Here is a 12819-nt window from a genome sequence, read left to right as displayed (position 1 = left end):
AGCGCGCCCCCGCGGCCGCAGCCGGCGGTTGGAGGGAGCGAGCACGCGACCAACACTTTCCCCGCCCCCCGCCTCCGGGCTCCAGGTTCCTCCACTCAGGGAGCGGCCACAGAGCCAGGAAAAGTGGGGAGGAGCGCGGAAGCCGGAGCAAGGCTGACGAGGGGCGGGGAAACGAGGCGCGCGCCCTGAACTCGGCACGCTCCCTCTCCAAACCCTCAAGATGGCGGGCGCGGAACCGCCCACTTACCCTCCCCGGAGGCCACGTGACCCTGAGGGACTCCGTGTGGAGTGGGCGGGGCGAGAGGGAGGGATTGGCGGGAGAAGAGTTGTTCTTCCAGGCAAGCCAGAGGCCGCCTGGCTAGGCGGGTTTCGGGGTCTGGGAGCGTCTTGGTCCTTTCCTTTCCCGCCCCCCCGAGTGTAAATGAACCCCCCCCAAAAAAACGATGGCTGCGTGGGAGGTTATGCACCTCGAAAAGCGCGCCCGCAGAAATCCTGGCCCCTACCGAAGCAGCATGACAACTGAGGAGTCATTTTACTCCACTTTGATTTCTAGGGATTGAAAGTAAGGGTGAGAAAGTGCAGATTAGGGTTGAAAATCAAAGCAAAACAGACATCAGTAAGTTTTCAAGAGGTCTTTCCCTGGCCAAGCATTCGCCATCATGGTGAAGGTCACTAATTACCAGGGCTCCATAACATGACAAACAGGAGGCTTGTTTTTTATGGGAGATTCAGACACCACCGTCGCCCTCTCCCCAGCCCTACCTCTAGAGTTTCCCTAGATGCCTGTTTCAAGGACTTGCATCCTAAGTACAAAAGTCAAGAAAAGGTAACACAGGAGAACACAATGGTCAAAACATGAAAAAAGAAATGTTGACTATAAACAATGGCTTAATGTTTTTCATCTATCAACTAGAAACACAAGACCTGGGTGGCGCCTGTGGCTCAAAGGAGTAGGGCGCCAGCCCCATATACCAGAGGTGGTGGGTTCAAACCCGGCCCCAGCCAAAAAAAATCCACTCCCAATGTTTATTGTGTAGTAGCCTATGCTTAATAATTAAAACATCTAAAAACTGAATTAAAAAAAAAAAGAAATACAAAACCTGAAATTGGTTAAAAAAAAAAAATCAGAGCCAGTCTTGATGGCTTAGGCCTGTAATCCTGGCACTTCAGGAAACCAAAGGGCTCACCACTTCAGATCAGGAGTTGGTAACCAGCCTGAGCAACATGGGGACAACTGGTCGCTAAAAAAAAAAAATTAGCTGGAGTTATGCTGGCGCTTGCCTGTAGTTCTAGCTACCCAGGACTGCTTGATCTCAGGAGTTTGAGATTTTAGTAATCTCTGATGACCTCCATTGCACTGTAGCCTCAGCAACAGAGAGAGACCCTGTCTCAAAACAAATCAGGTTTCTGATGTGAAAGCCAAAGCAGAACAAAGAAAAGTTTAATTATAAAAGCTTTCCGTTTTCCAATTTATATTTCATGAGCTAAAATAAAATCTTAAGCCTCTCCTAGCTGAATTAATGGACCCCCTCTTGACCAAGGGGACCCCCCAAAATTCCTCAAAGCTGAATTGCTGTCTATGAGGAGAAGGGGGTCAGATGCCTACTTATGCCTTGTCTCTTTTGGAGTTATTTTTGTGATAATAAGATACAAAATCATTAACAAGCCTAAAGTTATATAAGTCAAAGATCAAATCGCATCTTATATAGGTCATCAATTTACTAAAAAGATCACTTGAGGCTCAGTATATGTCCAAGCCTAGTATATGGATAGTCTCTGATTAACAGACTTTTTAAACTTAAAATATACCAAGCCTTTTTGAAATGAAATGAACAGAACTTCATTTCTGTTTTTTTTGTTGTTGTTGAGACAGAGTCTCACTATGTCACCCTTGGTAGAGTGCCATGGCGTCACAGCTCACAGCAACCTCCAACTCTTGGGCTTAAGCAATTCTCTTGCCTCAGCCTCCCAAGTAGTTGGGACTACAGACACCCACCATAACACCTGGCTAAAAACTTCATTTCTTTAACCAATTATAAATCAAAGAATCTTTGGGTTTTTTTGTTTGTTTGTTTGTTTGAGGTACAGTCTCACTTCGGTTGTCCTGGATAGAGTGCCTTGGTATCACAGCTCACAGCAACCTCTGACTCTTGGGCTCAAGTGATCCTCTTGCCTCAGCTTCCCAAGTAACTGGACTACAGGCACCTGGCACAATGCCAAGCTAATTTTTAATAGAGATAGGATTTCACTCTTGCCTGAGCTAAAGCATACCTGCCTTGGCCTTCCAGAGTGCTAGGATTACAGACATGAGCCACTGTGCCAGGCCTAAGGTCAAAGAATCTTTAAACCCACCTATAACCTGTAAACCCTCACTTGGAGATGTCCTGCCTTTTCGAGTCAGACTAATGTGTACCTTCCATGTATTGATTTATGACTTCACATGTAATTCCTGTCTTCCTAAAATGTACAAAACCAAACTGTAACCCAACCAAGGCGAGACCACTTGATTGAGGCTTCTTGGGCATGGCTCCCTGGGCCATAGTTGCACATATTTGGCTCAGAATAAATCTTTTAAAATTATTTTAGAGTTTGAGTTCTTTTCCACTGACAGCTTTTGTATAAAATTTAAAATATATCCAATTGTACATGTTTGTATAATGGCATATGATCATATCATAGCTCAATAAAAGTGAAGTATAAAATTTTTGCTAGTTGGGCGGCACCTGTGGCTCAGTCGGTAAGGCGCCGGCCCCATATACCGAGGGTGGCGGGTTCAAACCCGGCCCCGGCCAAACCGCAACCAAAAAATAGCCGGGCGTTGTGGCAGGCGCCTGTAGTCCCAGCTACTCGGGAGGCTGAGGCAAGAGAGTCGCTTAAGCCCAGGAGTTGGAGGTTGCTGTGAGCTGTGTGAGGCCACGGCACTCTACCGAGGGCCATAAAGTGAGACTCTGTCTCTACAAAAAAAAAAAAAAAAAAAAATTTTTGCTAGTTGATTTTTCTTATACTCAGCTTATTTCACTATTTATATAATTTATATAAAATAAAAACCCATAAAAGTCAGTGAGTAGGGTGCTGGCCACATACACTGAGGCTGGCAGTTTGGAGCCTGGTTGGGGCCTGCTAAACAACAATGACAACTGCAACAGCAACAGCAACAACAACAAATAGCCAGGTGTTGTGGTGGGTGCCTATAGTCCCAGCTACTTGGGAGGCTAAGGCAAGAGAATCTCTTAACCCCAAGAGTTTGAGGTTGCTGTGAGCTGTGATGCCACAGCACTCTACTGAGGGCGACACAGTGACACTCTGTCTCAAAAAAAAAAAAAGTTATTTTAAGGAAAAAGTAATAAAAATCTGCCAGAGGTGTATGCCCTGCCTTTTGGTGGGATTTAAGTAAATGTGAAGAAAATATGAATCAGTATGTACAGATACTTGAAGTCAAAACTTTTTAAGTTAGGTTTCCTTATACTCTGTATCAACTTTCCACCAGCTGGCTTGGTGCCTGTGGCTCAAGCAGTTAAAGTACCAGCCACGTACACCCGAGCTGCTGGGTTCAAATCTAGCCCGGGCCTGCCAAACAGCAATGACGGCTGCAACCAAAAAAGGCCCCAAGCTTCTAGGTATACTTGGCTCACAGAATAACTCATGCATCTTTGTCTCAATGACAAGACCACCCATCTGACTCATTATCCCAGCACAGTTAACCAGTCTCTTGCTTTTGGATTTCCCCTCAAGATAGGAGTTAAGACAGTAATCCAAGTGGACCTCCAAACCCCAGGAGACACAAGCCAAACAGTTCTAATGGAGGCCTTCATTTCTGGTGGCCTCAGGTGAACAACATCTATTGTGTTGCTTTCCAACTTTGAGGCCTTTGCTAAGACTCCAGAGGCAATAGGCCGAATATAATTAACATATTGCCACAATCATTGTCTCTCACTAATTCAAGACTTTTTAAATTAGACTTCTGATGAAAATGGTGAAATGTGTTAAGGCTGTCAACATACACACACACAAACAGACAGCTTTCTCATTTGACATACAGCAGTGACTGAAAAACCTGCAAAGAGAAAAGTAAAGACACCTTGGGCTCTATGCTATGTTCTGAATTTTGTTCCCCTCAAAATTCATGTTAAAGCCCTGATCTCTAATGGGATGGTATTTGGAGATGGGGCTTTTGGGAGATGATTAGGGTTGAGATCTGGAGGGTGAGGCTCTCATGATTGTATTAGGACACTAGAGCACTCTCTCTCTCTGCTAAGTGAGAATGCAGCAAGAAGATAAGAAGGTGCTATCTGCAAGCCAGGAAAAGACCCCCCCCCCCCAATCAGGACTTGATCTTGGACATCCCAGCCTCTAGAACCATGAGAAATAAACATCCGTTGTTTAAGACACACCATCCATAGTATTGTGTTACACATCCGAGTGGACTAATATACTCTGAGATGAGATAATCCCCACCATGAATGTGGTGAAGTCACAGATCTCTTGAGTTATGAAATGAGTCTAGAAGCAAGGGTAAGTGTCAGAGATTTGGCTTCTGTGAGGTAAGGGAGATGTAAGTGCTCCACAGGAAGCAGAGGACTTGGGTCAGGATTTTATTAATAGCTTAAAGCCAAGGACACACCTGTCCCTACATGCAAGCTGAACAAAACTATTGCCAGCCTTCTGCTTGGGGCTATAGATTTATGGGTAGCTTTGTGCCAAGTGAGTATGGGCAGATAAAAACATTGACAGTCTTTAGACAAGACCTGAGCCTGGGAATTCCCTGCTCAGTGACAGTAATGACAATACTCTGACATTACCAGTGTACCTAGCACCAGTAATAGCCATTTAGAAAACATGGTTTCCCACTATCAAAGTGGCATAATCCCAGCTTCTTGGGACGCTGAAGCTGGATTGATAATTTGAGCCCAGAAGTTCAAGGCTAGCCTAGGCAACACAATGAGACCCCCTTTCTGAAAAAAAGATTTTCTGTGAACGTGATGGATTCAACCATGTATTTATTGCTATTCAGTCACTAACCTCCACTAACATGACAGTAAGGAGTTTGTTGGTCTGTTTTTTAAGTTACAAACTTATATGAGCAACCTGGAAGTATAAAGGAGATAATGCCCGATAGGATGAAATTTTGGTCAATGAGAAGCAACAGCCAGTGAATAATTTTTCCCCATTTCTTCCCTATTTCACTTGTCCCAGGATGGTCTTGAGATGCAGTTTGTTCATTAAGAACACAGTTCCTAGGGCGGCACCTTTGGCTCAGTCAGTAAGGCGCCGGCCCCATATGCCGAGGGTGGCGGGTTCAAACCCGGCTCCGGCCAAACTGCAACAAAAAAATAGCCGGGCGTTGTGGCGGGCGCCTGTAGTCTCAGCTGCTCGGGAGGCTGAGGCAAGAGAATCGCTTAAGCCCAGGAGTTGGAGGTTGCTGTGAGCTGTGTGATGCCATGGCACTCTACCAAGGGCCATAAAGTGAGACTCTGTCTCTACAAAAAAAAAGAACACAGTTCCCAGACTGAACTCCCAGTTTGAGTTAATATGTCCAGGTTAACGAAACATCCTCATGTGGGCTGCTTCACATGTCTTGTCCTTCCCACCTGCTCCCTAAACTCCCTAATAGTAAAATTAGGCTCTGGTTCTGAGGAACTCAGGCTAACAAAACTAACAAGGAAAAATTTTATGTATTTCACTTCATTAAAATTAAGAATCTCTGATTATCAAAAACACACCATTAAGAGAATAGAGTATAAAGAGCTCAGATTAGACCTCCCATTTTATCCTGAAATCCCATTACTAGGCATTTACCCATAAGAAAAAAAAGTCTTTTTTATCATAAGGACATTTGCACTAGATTGTTTATTGCAGCTCAATTTACAATCATCAAGATGTGGAAAGAACCTAATGACCATCAACCCAGAAATGGATTAACAAACTGTGGTGTATGTATGGAATACTATTCAGCCATAATAAGATGGAGGGTTTTTGTGTTAACCTGGATGGACTTGAGGCACATTCTTCTTAGTAAAGTATCACAAGAACGGAAAAGCAAATACCCAATGTACACAATACCAATATGAAGCCAGTAGATGATCTGATACATGCCCACATAAGAGAAGAAACTTAATTCAATTTGAGTTGAGGGGAGGGGGAATGAAGGAGGAGGAGAGGAAGGAGGGGTAGTGGATGGTGTGCTCTCACTTAATGGGCACAATGTAAGGGTATATGGCACACCTTTTGGGTGTGGGACACGACGACAAGAAGGGACTCTACCTAGTAATTGTAACCTAGTTGTTTGCACCCTCACATTAACCTGAAAAAAAAAAAAAAAAAAAGAGAGAGTGGAGTAGGGAAAGATATATGCCACACATAAAAGGGACTCATATCAAAGTATTTAAGTAATAGTTATAAAACAATAAGAAAAAGACATATATCCCCACAGAAAAAGTAACAATACTTGGTTACTGAAATCTCACAGGTAACCTTTTTTTTGGGGGGGTGGTAGGGGGTAGAGTGCTATGGCGTTGAGGCTCACAGCAACCTCAAACTCTTGGGCTTAAGTGATTCTCCTGCCTCCGCCTCCCAAGTAGGTGGGACTACAGGCACCCGCCACAATGCCTGGCTATTTTTTGGTTGTAGTTGTCATTGTTGTTTGTCAGGCCCGGGCTGGGTTCGAACCTGCCAGATCCAATGTATGTGGCTGGTGCCCCAGCCGCTGAGTTACTGGCGCCAAGCCAATCTCACAGGTAATCTTGAAAATGCCAGTTAAAATCATAATGAAATACCACTGCACATTCGTCAATATGGCTAAAATTCCAGATGTTGTGAGAATATAGAACAAGGGATGTTCTTTTTTTTTTTTTTTTTTTTGAGACAGAGCCTCAAGCTTTTGCCCTATGTAGAGTGCTGTAGCATCACAGCTTACAGGGAGCTCCAACTCCTGGGCTCAAGCTATTCTCTTGCCTCCGCCTCCCAAGTAGCCAGGACTACAGGCGCCTGCCACAATGCCCAGCTATTTTTTGGTTGCAGCCATCGTTGTTTGGTGGGCCCAGGCTGGATTCGAACCCTCCAGCTCAGGTGTACGTGGCTGGCACCTTAGCCCCTTTAGCCATAGGCACCGAGCCACAAGGGATATTCTTATACAATGCATGTGGGAGTATAAATCACTACCACTACTTTGGAAAACAGTTTTGCACTTCTACTAAAGTTGAAAATGACTAAGCAATTATATTCCCAGGTAGGTAGAGAGGGTGCCAAAAATATATATGCAAATTTTAAGCAAGGAAAAAAACTGGATTAAAATTGCAATACTCAAGTCTCATTTGACTTGTGCAATTGTAAGAGATATAAGATATAACATGCAAGATAACGAATGTTATTGTTATATACCGAATATTACAATTTTAATCCAGTTTTTTTCTTTCTTAAAAATGTATGTGATGGGGCGGCACCTGTGGCTCAAGGAGTAGGGCGCCGGTCCCATATGCCGGAGGTGGCGGGTTCAAACCTAGCCCCGGCCAAAAGCCACAAAAAAAAAAAAAAAAATGTATGTGATGGGCCGGGTGCAATGGCAGTGGCTCAAGCCTATAATCCTAGCACTCTGGGAGGCCGAGGCTGGTGGATTGCTTGAGCTCACAAGTTCAAGACCAGCCTGAGCAAAAAGCAAGACCCTGTCTCTACCAAAAATAGAAAAACTGTTCGAGAAAAAAAAAAAAAAATAGAAAAACTGAGGCAAGAGGGTTGCTTGAGCCCAAGAGTTGGAGGTTCTGTGAGCTATGACGCCAAGTCACTCTACCCAGGGAACAGCTTGAGACTCTGTCTTGGAAAAAAAGAAGGATGTTACCGGCGGCACCTGTGGCTCAGTGGGTAGGGTGCTGGCCCCATATACCAAGGGTGGCGGGTTCAAACCGAGCCCTGGCCAAATCATAACAAAAAAATAGCTGGGCATTGTGGCAGGTGCCTGTAGTCCTCGGGAGGCTGAGGCAAGAGAATTGCCTAAGCCTGGGAGTTGGAGGTTGCTGTGAGCTGAGATGCCACAGCACTCTACCAAGGGCGATAAAGTGAGACTCTGTCTCTACAAAAAAAAAAAAGAAGGATGTTACAAACATATTGTATACATTGTGATAATACATACCCATAACAAAAGATGAATAAAAGTCACGTTTGAGCACCTCTTGTAATGGCAGGAGTCAACATGACTTGAGTATTACAACTTTAATACCGTTTTTTCCTTTTTTAAATTGGTATATATATATTTTGGCACCCTCTATATATCCTATAAAAATGCACACACAGCTACACCAGGAGCATACACAGCAGCTTTATTTGGAATTGCCAAATATTGAAAATAGCCCACATATTCTTCAATAGTAAAATAAATAAGTTTTGGCGTGTTTATACAGTGGCATATTATACAGCATTGAAAATTAATAAGCTGCTTATTCAAAGTAAATGAATTTGAAAAACATAATATTGAGTCAGAGAAATAGACATGAAACAACACATACCACATGATTCCTTTTATACAGATTTTTTAAATTAAAAAAGCCAAAAAAAATAAAATAAAATAAATTGTCAAAACTAAACTACAGTGAATAGGAATGCATTCTTAGGTGTAAACTACTGTAAAGAAAATCAAGTTGAAAACCATAAAATCAGGAAGGGAACTGTGATTGGACAGGAGAGTGGGTGGGGATTCTGGGGTATGGGTGTCATTCTGTATCTTAACCTGAGTGACTGTTTTTCCACAGAACCTAGCTTTTTAATAATTCGATAAGTTGCACATTTATGCTTTATATACTTTTATGCATACGTGTAATTTTCACAATAAAAGGGGCTAACAAGAAATAAGACAAACCTGTATCCTAAGAAATTTTAAGCTCAATTAATAGTATTTGTGTGCTAACAAGGAATTTGTGTTTCTAAGATATGGTAGTCAGTCTCTAAGATGGCCTCCTATGCTCCTCTTCCAGCATTCACACACTGGCATAGTCCCCTCCCATGTTGTATAAGGGTTGGTCTGTGTGACTAATGGAATATGACAAATGTGATGGTTTATCGTGTCCAGGATTAGGTTACAGAAGCCATTGAGGTTTCCAGTTTGAGTACACTTTCTCTCTTCTTTTTTAGATCATTTGCTTTTTTTTTTTTTGAAACAGAGCCTCAAGCTGTCGCCCTATGTAGAGTCCTGTGGCATCACAGTTCACAGCAACCTCCAATTCCTGGGCTCAAGCGATTCTCCTGCCTCCACCTCCCAAGTAGCTGGGACTATAGGCACCCACCATAATGCCTGGCTATTTTTTGGTTGCAGCCGTCACTGTTGTTTGGCGGGTCAGGCTGGATTCAAACCTGCTAGCTCAGGTATATGTGGCTGGCACCTTAGCTGCTTGAACCACAGGTGCCGAGCCTAGATCATTTGCTTTTGGGGGAAAACAGCTGCCATGTTAAGCTACTCCACAGAAAGACCCATGTAGTGAGAGACTAAGGTCTCCTGACCACAGGCAGCAAGGAATTGAGGCCTCCAGCAGATAGTCGTATGAGTGAATCCTCTTAAAGTAGATCTTCAAGCACATCAAGCAACATCTTGTCTGCATCTTCATGAAAGATGCTGAGCCAGAGACACCTAGCAAATCACTCCACTATTCCTAATCCTCAGAAATTGTGAGATAATAAATGCATGTTGTTTTATCCTGCCAACTTGGGGGATTTTTTTTTTTCTTTGAGACAGAGTCTCACTTTTTCTCACTTCGTTGCCCTGCGTAGAGTGCTGTGGCGTCATAGCATATGATGTCATAGCTCACAACAACCTAAAACTCTTTGGGCTTAAGCAATGCTCTGGCTTCAGCCTCCCAAGTAGCTGGGACTACAGGCGTCCACCTCAAAGCCCAGCTATTTTTTTTTTATTTCTTTTTTGTAGAGACAGAGTCTCACTGTACCGCCCTCGGGTAGAGTGCCGTGGCGTCACACGGCTCACAGCAACCTCTAACTCTTGGGCTTACACGATTCTCTTGCCTCAGCCTCCCAAGCAGCTGGGACTACAGGCGCCCGCCACAACGCCCGGCTATTTTTTTGTTGCAGTTTGGCCGGGGCCGGGTTTGAACCCGCCACCCTCGGCATATGGGGCCGACGCCCTACTCACTGAGCCACAGGCGCCGCCCAAAGCCCAGCTATTTTTTTAGAGAGGAGGTCACTCTCTGGCTCAGGGTAGAAATCAAGTGATCTACCAGCCTGGGCCTCCCTGAGTGCTAGGATTACAGGAATGAGCCACTGTGCCTGACAATAGGATTTGTTTTTGTTATAGCTGTCTCTTTATTGTAGGAGGCACTAATAACTCCCTTTACCCTGAATTGGGGAAACCTTTAAGGCAGGCAATTAATTTGTACATGGATGCTTCACATCCAAATATACAGACATATTGCATTTAGTAACATGAATTAATAATTATAAGCATACTCATCATAATCACACGAAATACAATGTACAGTTAACCAACTTTTAAAAAATGAGTACTAAAAATATTATTAGTTATAACAATATTTTTACTATGTTAAGCATTTTGATAATAACTTTACATGAAATAACTAACATTCATGGCAATGTGTCCCAAAGTGTAATATGCATACTTGGAGTAATTACAGAGATTCGCCGGAGATTTATGTAAAACAAAGATGAAGTTTCACACTTTCACAGTTACAAATGTATTTTAAAAAGACTTGCACGTGAAGTTTATATTTTTCACAGATATTGCTAAATTTGATGTGAATTTTTCTTTTTTTGAGACACAGTCTTATTTTGTTGCCCTTGGTAGAGTGCTGTGACAACATAACGCACAGCAACCTCAAACTCTTGGGATCAAGTGATCTTCTTGTCTCAGTCTCCCAAGTAGCTGGGACCATAGGCGTTTGCCACAATGCCCAGCTATTCTTCATTTTATTTACTTATTTATTTATTTAGAGACAGAGCCTCAAGCTATTGTTCTGGGTAGAGTGCCATAGCATCACAGCTCACAGCAACCTCCAACTTCTGGGCTTAAGCAATTCTCTTGCCTCAGCCTCCCAAGTAGCTGGGATTACAGGCACCTGCCACAATGCTTGGCTATTTTTTGGTTAGTTGTCATTGTTGTTGGCAGGCCGAGGCTGGATTTGAACCCACCAGATCTGGTGTACGTAGCTGGCACCTTAGCCGCTTGGGCTACGGGCACCGAGCCTGTTTTTCATTTTATTTACTTTTTTTTTTGGAGACAGAGTCTTACTTTGTCACCCTCAGTGGAGTGCTGTGACATTATAGCTCACAGCAACCTCAAACTCTTGGGCTGAAGCGATTCTCTTGCCTCAGCCTCCCAAGTAGCTGGGACTACAGGTGCCTGCCACAATGCCTGGCTATTTTTAGAGTTGTGTTCTCAGACCAGCTGGTCTGGAACTCCTGAGCTAAGGCAATTCAAAAGCTTCAGCCTCCTGGAGTGCTAGGATTACAGGCCTGAGCCATTGCACCCACCTGAGTTGAATTTTTAAAAGAATCTATTTGAGGCTTGGTGCCGTAGTACAGTGGTTATGGGACTAGCCACATACACTGAGGCTGGCGGGTTTGAACCCGGCCCGGGCCAGATAAACAACAATGACAACAACAACAACTACAACAAAAAAATAGCTAGGTGTTGTGGCAGGCGCCTGTAATCCCAGCTACTTGAGAGGCTGAGGCAAGAGAATGGCTTAAGCCTTAAACTCAAGGGTTTGAGGTTGCTGTGAGCTGTGATGTCACAGCACTCAGAGGGTGACATAGTGAGACTCTGCCTCTTAAAATAAAAAGAAAAATACATAAATAAAAGAATCTATTTGAAGTTAATTTTTTTTTTTTTTGAGACAGAATCTCAAGATGTCGCCCTGGGTAGAGAGCTGTGATGTCACAGCTCAGAGCAACCTCAAACTCTCGGGCTTAAGCAATTCTCTTGCCTCAGCCTCCCAATAGCTGAAACTACAGGTGCCCACCACAATACCTGGCTGTTGTTGTTGCAGTTGTCTTTGTTGTTTTAGCTGGCCCAAGCTGGGTTGGAACCTGCCAGCCTCCGTGTATGTGGTCGGCACCCTAACCACTGAGCTATGGGCGCCGCCTTAAAGTTAATTTTTAATTTAAGGAAACAATACTGGTGGTATTGTTATGTTAAACCTTGAAGGTTGTACCCTCAAATTAACCTGAAACAATAATAATAATAATAATAATAATAATAAAACATGAAGTGGTTAGGGTGTTGGCCACATACACCAGTGCTGATGGTTTCCAACCTAGCGCAGGCCTTCTAAATAACAATGACAACAACAAAAAAATAGTCGAGCATTGTGGCAGGTGCCTGTAGTCCCATCTACTTGGGAGGCTAAGGCAAGAGAATCACTTAAGTCCAAGAGTTTGAGGTTGCTGTGAGCTGTGATGTCACAGCACTCTACCAAGGGCGACATAATGAGACTCTGTCTCAAAAAAACAAAACAAAACAAAACAACAACAACAAAAAACCATGAAGGCAGGATTCAAAAAAGTGAAGATTAGGAAATACCAATTTAGGCTAGCTGCGGTGGCTCACGCCTGTAATCCTAGCACTTGGGAGGCCGAGACAGGTGGATTACCTGAGCTCATGGGTTTGAGATCAGCCTGAGCAAGATCGAGACCCCGTCTCTAAAAATAGCCAGGTATGGTGGCGGGCACTTGTAGTTCCAGCTACTTGGGAGGCTGAGGCAAGAAGATCTCTTGAGCCCAACAGTTTGAGGTTGCTGTAAGCTATGACAACATGTCACTCTAGTGAGGACAACAAAGTGAGACTCTTGTCCTCCCTCCAAAGGAAAA

This window comes from Nycticebus coucang, chromosome 9 (genome assembly GCF_027406575.1).
Source record: "Nycticebus coucang isolate mNycCou1 chromosome 9, mNycCou1.pri, whole genome shotgun sequence".
Lineage (NCBI taxonomy): Eukaryota > Metazoa > Chordata > Mammalia > Primates > Lorisidae > Nycticebus > Nycticebus coucang.
Note: the sequence above shows the minus strand (reverse complement) of the source record.